Genomic DNA, 14,360 nt, shown 5'->3' on the forward strand with positions numbered 1-14,360 from the left:
TGTTAGTTAAATGTTTTAAAATTAGATAAACATTTAGTTGCATAAAAACATCAAAACATCAAAACATCAACAGGAAAAAACCCGTTTTTCAAAAATGAAATTACTCGACAGTAAATAAGGTCATATTTACCTTGTGTTTCGTAATTGTACGCAGATGTTGACGAAGATGTTGAAATTATCAGGTAAAGGTCATAAAGAGGTATATTTATAAATAGCCCCGGGAATCTTCATCAAAGTAGTGAAAAATGTCTCCATCCCTCAGCTGCATTATCATATTGTTGGTGTCCATTTTTCTTTATGTTCAAGGTAAGAGAAAATTTTAATAATCAGTAAACATCTAATAAAAACAATAATAATAAATATTTCAAAACAACGATGGGGATTTAAAATACACATAAGTCATATAACTGTCCCAGATAAAAGAATTAAATTGTGTCAAATTGAATCTTAAAAAAAGTTTAATTCTTCTGAGCAGAACTTTTTTTTAAAAAAAAATCTTCTTCATGGGATTAAAAGAAAATTTAGATTATAAAGGGTATATAACGTATATAAGACGTATATAAGACGTATATAAGGCTTATAAAGGGCCACGGTTAGTGCCTATCGTAATTCCAAAGACTTCATAAATTTTGTCCATGAGGAACTGTAAAGGAATCCTTTTAATATCAACTTCAGAGTACTTGTGTCAGTGCAACCTATGAGGTATAATCTTACCTGAATTTAATATGCAGAATGAAAGTTGCTCTGCTAATATAACATATGTCAAATTCACCCCAAAACAAAAGCTTTTCGATAAATTTTAAAATAATAAATTCTTTTTTTACTGAGGTGAGAGGATAAAATATTCTTTTATTTCTATAAAACAAAAATCAAGTAGTCATCTTTGTTTTACCGAATAAGTTAAAGGAGGATTTTGGTTTATAAAAAATCATATTAATATCTAGATAAACATAAAAAATACAAGTAAGCTTTTGAAAAATAGTTTTAGAGGTTTGCAACAAAACAATAATATAACAGAGTATATGATGATCTTGATAAAATCTAATAATCATAATTAATGTTATTAGTCTCAGGTCGATGGTTTTCCTGTGCTTTTTTGTTTATTTACTTTTAATGATTTCTATATTTTACCGTTTTCGTTGTTTTATAATTTTATTTTATTGCTTCTTCTTAAGGTGACAGAAACTGTATAAGACAGGGTGGTGTTTGCCAGGTTAACAGTAAACCATGTGACAACAGTTATATCAGGGGACTGTGCAATGGAGCCGCGTCAAGGCAGTGCTGTATTTCAAATGCAGGTACGGGGTATTTTAACTAATAAAAAAATACTCCCTTGAATTATCCCTCAAACGAAATATTATATGAATGATGTTCGTATAGCTAGCCTTGTTATATAATTAACTTTTTATTTCTTCCCAGATAATTGTTTTATCTGTTTTTTCAAACTGTTTAACATGTTTTTAAGTAGATGGCTCATTTCAGGAGTATAGTTGGCATACGATTGAAAATCGAAACTGATAAAGAGTTATCATACAAATATGGTTTTATTACCCTTAATTTGCTGTCACTTTTGAAAATATTTTATCAGTTAAAGATCGTCCGTGCAAAAACAAAGGAGGCAAATGTCAAGAGAATCGTCTTTCCTGTAGCGGAAGTTATCAACGGAATCTGTGTGGAGGAGGAGCCACGAGACAGTGCTGTATTCCAAGTTCAGGTAGATGAATGTGGTAAACAGTACTTTAATATTCCGTTAGCAAAAGCTATACAAACTCTCTGAATAGCATTACAATCCTCACATGTATAATGGAATGTGTAACAACAAATCACTGTAGCAAAGAAGGAGCAAAACGATGCTTTATTTAACTTTTAAATTGATAAATTCAATGAATTTTACTGTTATTACCTTTTAATATTTCTACTGTTCTGATATATTTAGGTACAGGTGGTAGTTGTTCTTCAGCCAAAGCCATAGCCTGCAAAATTAAGAATTCTAGCAAGATATCTTTACTGAGAACCAATCCTTCCGGCGTCAATGACGGAGCCGATCCCCACTCTAACATCAGAGACGCTTGTAACGGGAAACCAGCCAAACGCTCAAGGTACAAAAATTGTGAAATTTCATTTCTCTTGTTTAAAAAAAATAATTAGGGGTCTAAGCATTGAACATTAATTGGAAGGGTTTTTTTAATTTCTGCTGCAAATTAAAGAAAGGTGTGCGTTTTTAGACTTCATTCAGATATGACATATACTGGGGTTCAACAGAGAAGGTTTTATTAATTGTTGGCTGAATATTCATGATCATATGGTATAAAATATGACGAAAATGAACAGTAACCATAAAATAAAAGACAGTGGAATCAATACAATAAAATTTGAAGCTATCTGAATGTTCAGGTAACATTTAAGGGCCTAGTTCAAGATATGAATAACCAATTCAAAGTACTCTGCAAATGTTTTTATTTGAGAATCTTTTTTTATTCTAAAATTAAAAAAAAATATTATCCTTTACAGCTATTCTTTATTTCATCATTTACTCGCTAGTCTATATACATTATTTGCAGGGTTCTTTTTTATATATAATTTATTCTTTACAGCTTTTCAACTTGTTATTCTTTACAGCAATTTTATATTTGATCATTTACAACTATTTTGTATCCTCTACTTTACAATTATTTTATTTTTCATCCTTTACAGCTATTTTAATTTTTTTTATCATTTACACCTATCTCATATTTGATCCTTCACAGCTATTGTGTATCCTCTCCTTTACAGCTATTTTATATTTTATCCTTTAAGCTATTCTTGTAACGAAGGGAAATCCCCAGGAGGAACTGTGTGCCTGGATTCAAGAATTCTACAGTACATCTATAACCTTGGAACATCCACCAAATACCAATTTCAGGTAGAAGATTATCTTTATCTCTGCACCTATTATATGTAAACTTCAGAAACATTTTTACTATTCTTTTAGAGTAAAATTTCATATCATAAAGAAAGAAAACTTGTTTTTTTTTTTTGCATTTGTAGAAAGAAAATTAAAATATCTTTGCTACTTTTATTCAGATCGATGTATAAATTTAAAATACTCTTTGATAAAAAAAGTATAAAACGTTTCGATTTTATCAAGGTCCATTGTCATAGTAAATAACAAAGGTTCAAACCTTAATTTTGAAAAAAAAAAAATCCTGATATTTGTGAAAATATTATGGTCTAGAGAGTATTTTTCATATATCAAAAACAAAGACTTGATTTCTAAACATAAAATATTTGCTTTAAATGCGGATACCATCAAATCATTATACATATAAGATTAGGTTTTAATATGAACCACAATGATTTAATTTTTCTGTTTATTTTTCCAGGTGAATGCAATTGCTGGAGCTTGTCACTCAACCACATCAAAACACTACCAAGGTAAGGCTGTAGATTTTCAGCTTCACGGGAGCGGATCCAGTAGAGCAGCCCAGGAAAAATCCTTCCGGGACGCATGCACTAGAGCTGGCGGATGGTCACATGGTGGAACTCACGTGCATTGCCAAATAGGCTAGTTTTATATTTATCTGACATTCTTAAAGGTTTGATATGACAGTCATTTTTGCAAAAAAGCTTGTTACTGTACATGTGTATTTCACAATGTCAAAGCAAAAATAATGTCTTCATCTTTGCCAGTCGTGTACAATTAAAAAATACAATACTTTCCTCATTATTGCAAAATTAGCAATATTTTTCAGACATTGTTAAGGCGAAATAATTTTTCCATTTGTTCAGCATCTGTTTTGTTACACATTTATCCTCACTATAATGTGTTTTAGTTTGATGATGAAGTCGAAGATGAAAGAAGAGGAGAAAGACTTTTATATTATAGTTACATTTATCAAAGCTAAATTGTTTTTAATCTGATACATACGTTTTCTCGCTATGTTGTATTGAATTGTAATCTGAAAAAATAAATTATATTAATTTTACATTCCCTGAGTTTTATTATTATTTTTTTAAAGATGAATAAGCTACCTGCATGTGTATTTCTATTTACACGTATAAATGTTTTTCAGTCCAGAAATTTTATTCATACTCTCAATTGATGAATTTATATAAATTAAAGAATTGAGGGACAATATGAAAATTATTTTTCCTTCTGTATTCAATAATCCAAAAGTGAAAAAAAGAATTAAATAAATTACATGATCAGTACGTACTGGTCCCTGCTGACAAAGCAGGCCACAGCAAGCACTTTCTTCTTTTCACGTACAAGATTTTGGACAAATTCTGCTTCATATGAAAACAAAAATAGGTCTGTTAATAACGGGGCACAATGATACCCATTGGAATTCCAATAGATTGTTGGAAGATCTGGTCTCCAAAAACCACATGGATATTGTCAATCAGAAACTCGAGCATCCCTTTAATATCAACTTCAGAGTACTTGTGTGAACGATCAGATTGTCTTTTTAACAAAATAATTTTGCAAATGACCAATGTCAAGGTTAGTTAATTAAAGAGTTAGATTTTAATTGAAAAAAGCAGCTGTTTATGATGTCAGGAAGCCTAGACTTTAATGTATCGTCGGAAATAATAGACAAAGTGTATAAAGTCGAAAAGTTTTTATGTTGGTGGTTTTGGAAAAAAATATTGTGATTTCAAATGGTCCAAAAATTCCTTTGAATTGTTAAGTATCTACATCTAATTTATACAACTTATTGATAAAATTGTTGAACAGTTCCCTTGAAGTTTCCCCTTGTCTACTGTTAATATCTAAAGGAGTAAGGAAAGAGGATTTGAATGAAGGATATTGAGATAACGAACAGTATTCAATATCAAAGTCTATAACACTGTACAAAATAGGAGCAGAGCAAACACGGACCTCCGAAACATCAGGGGTTGGATCAGGTGCCAGGGACAATTGAGCATCCCCTGCCGACCGGTCACACCCACCGTGTGCTCCTTGTCATTATCGGGAAATAACGGAAAAATCCGTCGTTAATTCCGTGTATAAATAATGGACTAACAATTAGTATGAAAAACGACAGTCAGTATTTGACTCACTGATAAATCTATTTGCTGACAAGGTCATTGTATTGTAACAGAGACAATTTATTGCCTCTGCTGGGGATCGAACCCGGGACCTCTGGCATACCAGTCCAGTGCTCTACCAATTGAGCTAAAGGGTTAACCCACTAGCCCAAGCTAGTAGGATGCCATGTATCTTATACTACCACATTGTCCCCCTCCAGAGAATGAGATGTCCTCATCTCTTTCGGAGTGCCGACACCTGTGGGGCGAGGTTCTGGGGGCAATCACTTTCACCCGCCAGAGAACACCCGGGTCCCAACGTAGGCGACAAATGTAACAGAGACAATTTATTGCCTCTGCTGGGGATCGAACCCGGGACCTCTGGCATACCAGTCCAGTGCTCTACCAACTGAGCTAAAGGATTAACCCACTAGCCCAAGCTAGTAGGATGCCATGTATCTTACACTATATATATATATAACTGATACGTCAGACTCCGTGGTATCTTTTATGAAAGAAATAAATTATGAAATGAAAGAAATATGCTTTAACCTAATACCAAAGCTATACGATAAACGTAATGATTTCAACTTTTCAATCGTCATTTTCCCTTTTACAGTAGTATATTTAAAAAATAAACAATGTTATTCAGTGAACATGGCGTTATGAATAGCTATTGCTCTGCTGGCATATTCCATGATGCGCGCTAGCGCATCATGGAAAATATGCCAGCAGAACTATTGCTATTCATAATGCCATGTTCTCTGAATAATCGTTGTTTATTACTTATATTTGCATAATTTGATTTTTTTCAAGAATATCAGAGGAAATCCTGACTTACATAAGGACGCAGCTTCTTGTCTTCAGTAAAGAAAAACATACGGCTTTAAAATCAGTACACCTGATCAATGAATGCTCCTTTTCTCTAATAAATCACAAACAATTTATAAATTATTTGCCTCTCAAATACAGTTATCTGGATAGAAGCCGAGCCGTCATCACATTCTCTTACTTTTTGTTTTGATGCAGTTGTGACGTCATCCATCAACGTTATTGAAACCATCTGACAAAAATCAATATTTAAAACACTACGATGAAAAATGAGAATGCTTTAATAATGATTATTACTCCAGAATGCTTTTCTGTGATTTTTTAGTTTTTCTATTTATTTTTCAGAGCTGAAATCATTCTTGAAATAGATATAATAGTTACAGAAATTTTCTTTTTCTAAATGTTATTACCCAAGTGTGAAGAGTTACCGTTCTTTGTACAAATATGCAAAAATATGATACGAAAAAATAAAAATATGGCATTTCTCTACAATCTTTAAAAAGTTTTATTTTACAATTAAATACATTGACCAAAATTAAATTTTTAAAGATATAAATCAGCAATTTTAAATATTCTGAATTTCTTTTTTTTTTTCCAAAGAATATTATTAAAAACTTATATTTATTCCTTTAGCAAAACATTTCATATATATACTTCTCAACACATTTGTGTAATAAAAGTTGTACTACACGAGTCATTCGGCAAACCTCGGCTGATTCCGTGAACTACATCAAACGTTAGATGAGGTACGAATCGGCCGAGGTGTGCCGAGTGCTACACGAATGAGATGTAGCACTAGCATTCATAGCAGAAGCAGTTGCGTCTATAGTCCTATGAACGCAGTTGAACACTGCATGTTCATAGTAAAAGAAAGCAGTGGGTATGCAAATATATAGCAATATCACCTTACATTATCACCTGAATATGGGGTAAATATCTCTCAGTTGATCCGAACGAGAGATTGCTCTTCGTACGGAAAAAATTGAAACGAGTTAAGATAATGAAAACAAGTTGATGAAATAAAATTTTCTTTTATGGTTATTATTTATATACTAGTATTCAAAACTTGACAACAAATACAATGTAACAGTATTTTACATTGGGTATTTTAAGGACAAAGTTAAGAAATGAAGGATTTTAATGAGTCATACTGATTTGAAAGCATCCTAAAGTATATAGTGAAGGTCCATGTTCAAATTAGGGACACATGAATCGGGTTTTCAAAAATAAATACATTGATTTATTTTTTAAAATCTTTGATTTCAGAACCAAAGATCATTATCAGAAAATTTAATATTCAAGCATAGTCAAGTAGTTTAGATTGGTTTGGATAAATCATAGTCTCAAAGCTATTGTGAGGTTACATTAAGCGATCATATTATTACATAGGGATTGTTCTAAACATCGAAAAAGGCCATAGGCTGGTCATTTTAAGTGAACTACTCTCAGAAGGTGCAGTTCAAGTTCAGTCAAGTCATAGTCCCGGAGATTCTCTTCAACAATCACTGTATACGATGTCAGATAGAAAGATGGAAGTAATAAATTTTAACTGCACTTTTACATAACCTTATTTTAATACAGTTTCAATTAAATACTAATAAACATTTGTTTTGACAAGTTTCTGAATTCTTCTTCTTTTTTTTTTTTTATCTTATTAGGACCTAAATCCTTGAAATTATGTAAACTAATTTGATTGTTATATAAGAAATAAGAATGCGGGCATCCTGATTAAAAATTTATTTATTTATAAAAATACTCTAAATAAAACGATTGAAGTACAGTTACATAAGATTGTTTCCCCGAGGGTTTTCCTTTATTGACTTATTCAATTACTCAACAACCCTCATTGTTTATCCATAAAACCTTTGTCTTTTATAATAATTAAAAATATTTCTAAAAGTATAACGTGTTGAACCATTTTTACATCCAGAATTATATCAAGAACTACACATTTATAACATATTCACAGATATTTGGTGGTGTATTGCACAATACAGCATAAAGAGAGAGAAGTAGTTAGACCATTAGTTTTACAAAGGCCTTAATTGTCTAACATTGCTGTAGTGATTTTCTAGCCTAATCTTAAAAAAAAAATTCTCGAGATTTTTCCTACTTTATGAACACGGAAGAAACCGTCGTGGAAACGTTCTTTTTAAGTATTATAAACTTCCAGCCATTAATAAGGGTAATGTTGAGGAAATTATATGTATTTGTTTCCGGACAGGTTTTGAAATGGCATTGTTGAATTTAAGACTTTTTGTCATTTTTCTTTCTTTCGGAATTCTATTTACAACAATAGGTAAGAGGACATTGTTTTAAATACAAGTTTTAATGATTAATTTAAATTTTGAAAAAAAAATTAAAATTTTCGCTTACTGACAGGTATAATGATTATAAAAAGAGGTGTAAACACTGCAGTATTTGGAATTAGATTATCGTGCAATCATTATATTCCATTGAGGCTCAAAAATCCTGGAATTGTGGGTATCTTTCATGCAGAAATTAACATTCTACACGAATTTAATATACTAGGTTTTAAAAGTCATATGTTCTTCCGTAGGATGAGTGAATACCTATCTAAGAGCATATAAAGTTTAAGTAATCCAGGGAAATTATATGTAACCCGCACGAGCCTGATGATTACACAGAATATAAACCATTATTACAAATGTAATGTTTTCTAGAATATGCGTAAGGAAGTAATTTACTTCAAAAATTTACATCAAGAGAAGAGGAAACTTACTTATCGTCTATCTGCCACTTTTGTACGATATAATAAGACAGTTGTTAACAACAGGAAACAACATTTCGAGTATAATCACAACAATAATAATAAAAAAGAATTCCATGTTTTCTATTCCAGGTTCGGGAAAATAGAAAAAATGTTTTATTTATCTAATGTCGCTTTACATTTTAGAAAGTTGCAGCAGCTTAGCAAAATCAATTGCTTGCAAAATAAAGACCACCCCCAAAATAGAATTGTTGACAAAGAATCCCTCTGGGGTGGATGATGGTGCCGACGCCTACCATAACATAGAAGACGCCTGTAACGGAAAGCCGTCCAAACGATCCAAGTGGGTATTGAATGGCAACGAATTATGTGTCTCTGCCTATTGCTTTTGTTACAACAGATTTAAGATACATTCACAAATACATGAATACTTGTAGTTACACTTGCAGTGAAGGAAATTCTCCAGGAGGATTTGTTTGCTTAAAATCCAGCATTCTTCGGTATATCTATGATCTTGGAACATCTACTCAGTACAATTTTCAGGTAAGGCTTTGTTAACTGGCAAAGGAGAAACGCTTAATGTATAAATATAAAAATGCATTGGAAATATAATTAAACATAAGAGTAAACATATAGCTAAAACAAATACACTATGTAATCTTGTTTGATGAAGAAGATATTAAGTCATAAAGCTCGAATTAACAGTCATTAATCTCCTTTAAAAGTTTTACTCTTAAATGATTATATACCACTTGTTTGAAATGTTGCAGGTAAATGCCATTGCAGGTGCTTGCCACACATCTACATCCAAACATTATTTGGGGGAAGCAGTAGATCTGGAACTGGACAATGGACCTACTCGGAAGGCACAGGAGAAATCCTACATGGACGCCTGTAAAGCTGCTGGGGGGTGGTCACATGGAGGGACTCATGTTCACTGTCAGATAGGTTTGTTTGTATTTCGCTTGTATAGTTTGATAATTTGTACAAAAATAATATAAGTTTTTTAATTTTCCTTTAGTATAGAATACGTAACTTTGAAATATAATTTCATCTTGACATATTGCTGTTTAGAAAATCCATTTCCATTTTTATTTGTTAAACTGTTAAAATGTTCTACGTTTTCCGCGTTTTTATTTTGACTACCAATTCCGATTATCTTTAAAGCCCTAGATAGTTTTCGATAAAAATGTAATAAAAACTGTTCAATCCTTGGGTTTATACATGTATATAAATTAGAATATAAGTGAAATTTCATGCAGAGAAATGCTCTAATAATGTTTAACGTCATCATATATCCGAAAGTCAACAGGCATTCATCATGCATCCATTCTATCATCTTTTATCGAAATTTGTAATTATTCGATAAAGTTATATTTCACAAATAAATCTTTACTTTCCAGTTCCTTCCCAGCAACAGAACCACCTGAGTAGAACAGCTTTGTTTTGGAAATCTTTCTCTGAAGAGATAAAGGATGGGTTCACTAAGTATTGAAGAGGAAGGTTAAAATTACGAGAATCAAACGTTGAGACAGCAGTATATTACAATATTAGATTTACGAACTTGGAAAAAGCTGTGTAACAACGACTCTCAGACCTTTTTAGCACATTAAAATCATTTGATGTCTAATTTGTAAATCAATATAATTTGAACAATACAACGATGTATTACGTATTTTTATCGAATAAACAAAAGTACATATTTAAAAACAGAGCGTAAAATTTATTGCAACTGAACAAATAAACTTGTTTTCATCTTGTAACTTACGAATAATTACAGTAAAAAAAAGTTTAACTCCTGCTTTCCTTGTCTTACATTGCTGGAACGTGACATCATTAGATGAAGGGTAAACTTACTTAGGAAACTGAGCAACCATATAGTCTTGTTGAAAAGGACAAAAAATTGCTACATTTACTACCTCGAGTTCTAATAAAAGAAAACTTATTATTAGAGTGATCCCAACTCCGGTGTTTCAGATGTCGTTTTCGATTTGCTTCTATTTTGCACTGACTCATTAAAAACTCTTTGCGAATAATTAAAAATAATACTAGTGTCTTCTATCCTTAAGAATTCGCATAGTTTAACAACAAGTTTTGAACATACAAAAGAGTAGCTTTGAATTTTTCTTGTTTCCTCTCGAAAGAATGCGTTGCATTTGTACGAAATGTGTCAAATTCGTTTGATTGTAATCCTGAGTGAGCTCAAGAAAAAGAAGAGACATGTTTACAGACACATAATGGATAAACATACAGATGCTGAACACTCTGTTATAAGATGTTTTTATTTACTTATTTAGCATAGGTGAGCTAAAACTATGAATCATGTGTATTTTATTTTTTACATATCGAAATCATAATAATTGTCATTTTTGATGACGTTCCTACTTTGTTTTCATTATATTTTCTCCGCCTTTAGCATGTCACGTATGAAAGATAATGACCTCCTCTTATAAATACATGCTGATGAAGGCCCCTATAAAAAGAAAATTAACGGTCAGATTCCGCCAAAAAAGCTAAACTCAATTATGTTTAGATATATCGTTTTAGGGTTAGCTTTCTCTTCATGGATAGTTTACGGACAAATCTGGTGAGTGAATTTATATATCATAGATGAAAATTGAACGTTACTGTTGTTTTTGCTCTTGTTTATTTATACCTTAATCTTTTAATTGAACGAACATATAGATATAACGAAGAGCATTCAAACTCAGAAGTCCATTAAACAATACAAAATAGGAGCAGAGCAAACAAAAATTGTTCATTCGTTGAGCCTTCTATTTCGTCTGGAATCAACTGAGAGATATAAATCTCGCATGCAGGTGAAAAATAGATGCATGGGAAAGGGAAATTGACGATTGAAAATTTATAGTTTAATTCATCACCTATATCATAAAGTTTGGTTGTTAGATTACCACTAACGTCTTTATCAAGTAAAATATTTAAATATGAAACAGATGTCAGACTCTTTGGTTTCTCTTATTTCACCGGGAAATATCGTATTGACATAAGAATTATGGAAAAAAAAAACATTGGTAGTGACAATACATCTGATATATTTAAATGTCGAGTTGAAGGCCACGGCAATGGTTTTCTTGTTTTCACTCATAAAATTTCGGACGAATTCTTCTTCATATGAATAAAAAAACTAGGAATGCTAATAACGGTGCGCAGTTGGGAATTCGAATAGATTGCTTGAGAACCTCGTCTCAAAAACATGCATTAAAGTCGAGCACTTTTTTAAAATATCAACAGAGTATTTGTGTATACAATCAGCAGAACTAAACAATGAGAGATAAAAAAAGGCTTTTTCTCAAATAAAAAGATTAATGCTAAACATAATTTTTATTTTTCTTATTTTCTTTTCATTATTTTTTAAACAGTACCAACACAAACATCAACACTGTCGCTAGGGTCGTGTTCGGAGAAGCCCGAGGAGAACCGATGAGAGGACAACTAGCTGTTGCTTACTCCATTGTCAACCGGAAAAATCATCAAGCTTATCCGAACACCATCAACGGAGTGGTGTACCAGAGGCGAACAAATAGCAGAAAATACCAGTACGACACGTTAGATATGCCAGGCCACACCCGAGCTTGGAACGACGCCAAAAGAAGAAATACACAGGAATACAAAAACGCAATAAAAGCGTCTGGTGACGCATTATGTAATCGGCGAGAGACCCAACGAGATGTGCGACAGATTACTGCGCCTTTGATCCTTGTCATTCAACAACATCAAATAGGTGGTGGAGAGCTACCAACAAAGTGAAAATTGGAAACCACTACTTTGTGTGTCGCGTTGCTGCCAGCGGATAATACCATGGGAGCTTTCCACAACTCTATAAATTTCGGTGGTTCTCGCAAAAGTCCGAAAGTCCAGAATGTTTTATGACGCGAATTTTTTTCTTTTATAACAATAGATATAAGCATTTGAGGAACACGTTTTGAATAAAAATATGTTTAAAAAATGATTTTAATGATAACTGATGATATGTTAAAAGAGAAAGGAAAATGTTGTTCATGATCAATATATATAAAACTTTCTAAATAAAATGCATTTTAGCTCTAATGAGAAAGATATTTCTTTATAGAAGTCAATATTTAAAAAATGTGATAACATTGCTTCATTCTAGGTTTTAAAAACGCCACCAATTTTTTCATTCGAGTTGTAATATTTGGCAAATTTATTTTGACTATTTAGAATTGTTTAAAAACAAGTTTAGATTGAATCGTATATCGCTCCTTGTCATATTTTGAGTCCTCTGAAAATCACCATTTTCAATAAATATATGACGCATAAATGTTTGACACATGTTACATAATTAAACAAACTATTTTTAAAGCAATGATATTTTGAATAATTCTGTCGTGAGATTTTTTTCTCATTAATTAATACAATCTGAGGTCATCATGAATCATCATATTTTGTGCATTTTCAACATCAACACAAATTACATACTTAGATTTATCACTAAAATCTAATGTAAACCAAGTGAAATTCCGTCGCAATTTAATAAGATTTATATTGTTCCAAAAAATAATTACTGTTTAAATTATGATATGCTAAAGTCAGAAAGATGAATCAAACTCATCTGCGCTTACTCGAAAATGTATTTTGCTACTTTATCACAATAATCACCTTGAACTTTAGTTTTGCCTTAAAGATGAGATTTAAAGTTCTAGATAATAAAATTTTAAAAATCATTTAATATAATTTATCAATATATGTCTTTGTCAGAATTCATTATTACATTATTCATTGTCCAATCCTTTTGTTGTAACATCTAAATAAAATATTCTCCCGATATAAAGCTGCGAATGATGACTGAAATAAAATGAGATGACAGAAAAAAAAAGACACAGAACTGTTTGTTTCGATCAGAGAAATAAATTCGAAAAAAAACAAAAAATCCTCGACAAGATTAACTCACTAAGAGGGAGTAACTTGGAAAACTTACTTTCTTTGTTTAAGTTTTGCCCTTTATGCACTTATTCAAAGGCACTTCGAAGTCTCTAAATGACTAGAAATGTCGTCATAATACAAACTGTTACATAAAAATTAATGATCCTGTTGTAATATTAATGGGCAATCAGAAGTTGGACGGTTATTCGCTATTCGCTATTCGCCATTCGAATGGCGAACCGCAGGCTGTCTGCCGTTCGCTATTCAAATTACCGTAAATGTCCTAATAATTTTTTTTTCAAAAAACCTTAATAACACATTATAATCCGTGTTTAAGAAGAAAAGCAAAGACATCACTTAAAGAAGAAGAGTGAGGACCCCAAACCAATGCAGCTAGCCTGACCAAAATGATGAATATTTAGCTAGCCCGGTCAAAATTGGAAAAAAAGTATGTACATAAGAGTAAATTACCCGGGGGAAGACTAACATCCTGGATCCCATATTTAGACTCATAAATTTTTACAAGGGAGGAATATGGGAGAGACCTTTCAAACCTCAAAAGAAATCTATATTACAAGACCGGACACCTATTTAGCTAGCCCGATCAAAATTGGAAAAAACGTAAAATACTATAATTATAAGAGTACATTGCCCGGGGGGCTGGATAACATCCTGGATCCCATATTTAGATCTTCATATTTTTACAGGGGAGGGGTATGGGAGGGACCCTTCCACTGTCAAAAGGAATTTATGTTACAAGACCGGGAACCTATTTGGCTAGCCTATTCAAAATTGGAAAAAAAACGTATAATGCTATAATTATAAGAGTACATTGCCCGGGGGGGGGGGGGGGCTGGATAACATCGTGGATCCCATATTTAGATCT

At 32.0% G+C, this 14,360-nt stretch overlaps 1 pseudogene; it reads left to right on the plus strand.

The window, feature by feature from the left end:
- Positions 1-230: 230 nt before the first annotated feature.
- On the plus strand, positions 231-12,474 carry LOC134269958 (uncharacterized; annotated as a pseudogene).
- Positions 12,475-14,360: the final 1,886 nt, after the last annotated feature.

This window comes from Saccostrea cucullata, unplaced genomic scaffold (genome assembly GCF_032062105.1).
Source record: "Saccostrea cucullata isolate Sc308-1 unplaced genomic scaffold, CSIRO_AGI_Scuc_v1 ctg14535, whole genome shotgun sequence".
Taxonomy (NCBI): Eukaryota; Metazoa; Mollusca; class Bivalvia; order Ostreida; family Ostreidae; genus Saccostrea; species Saccostrea cuccullata.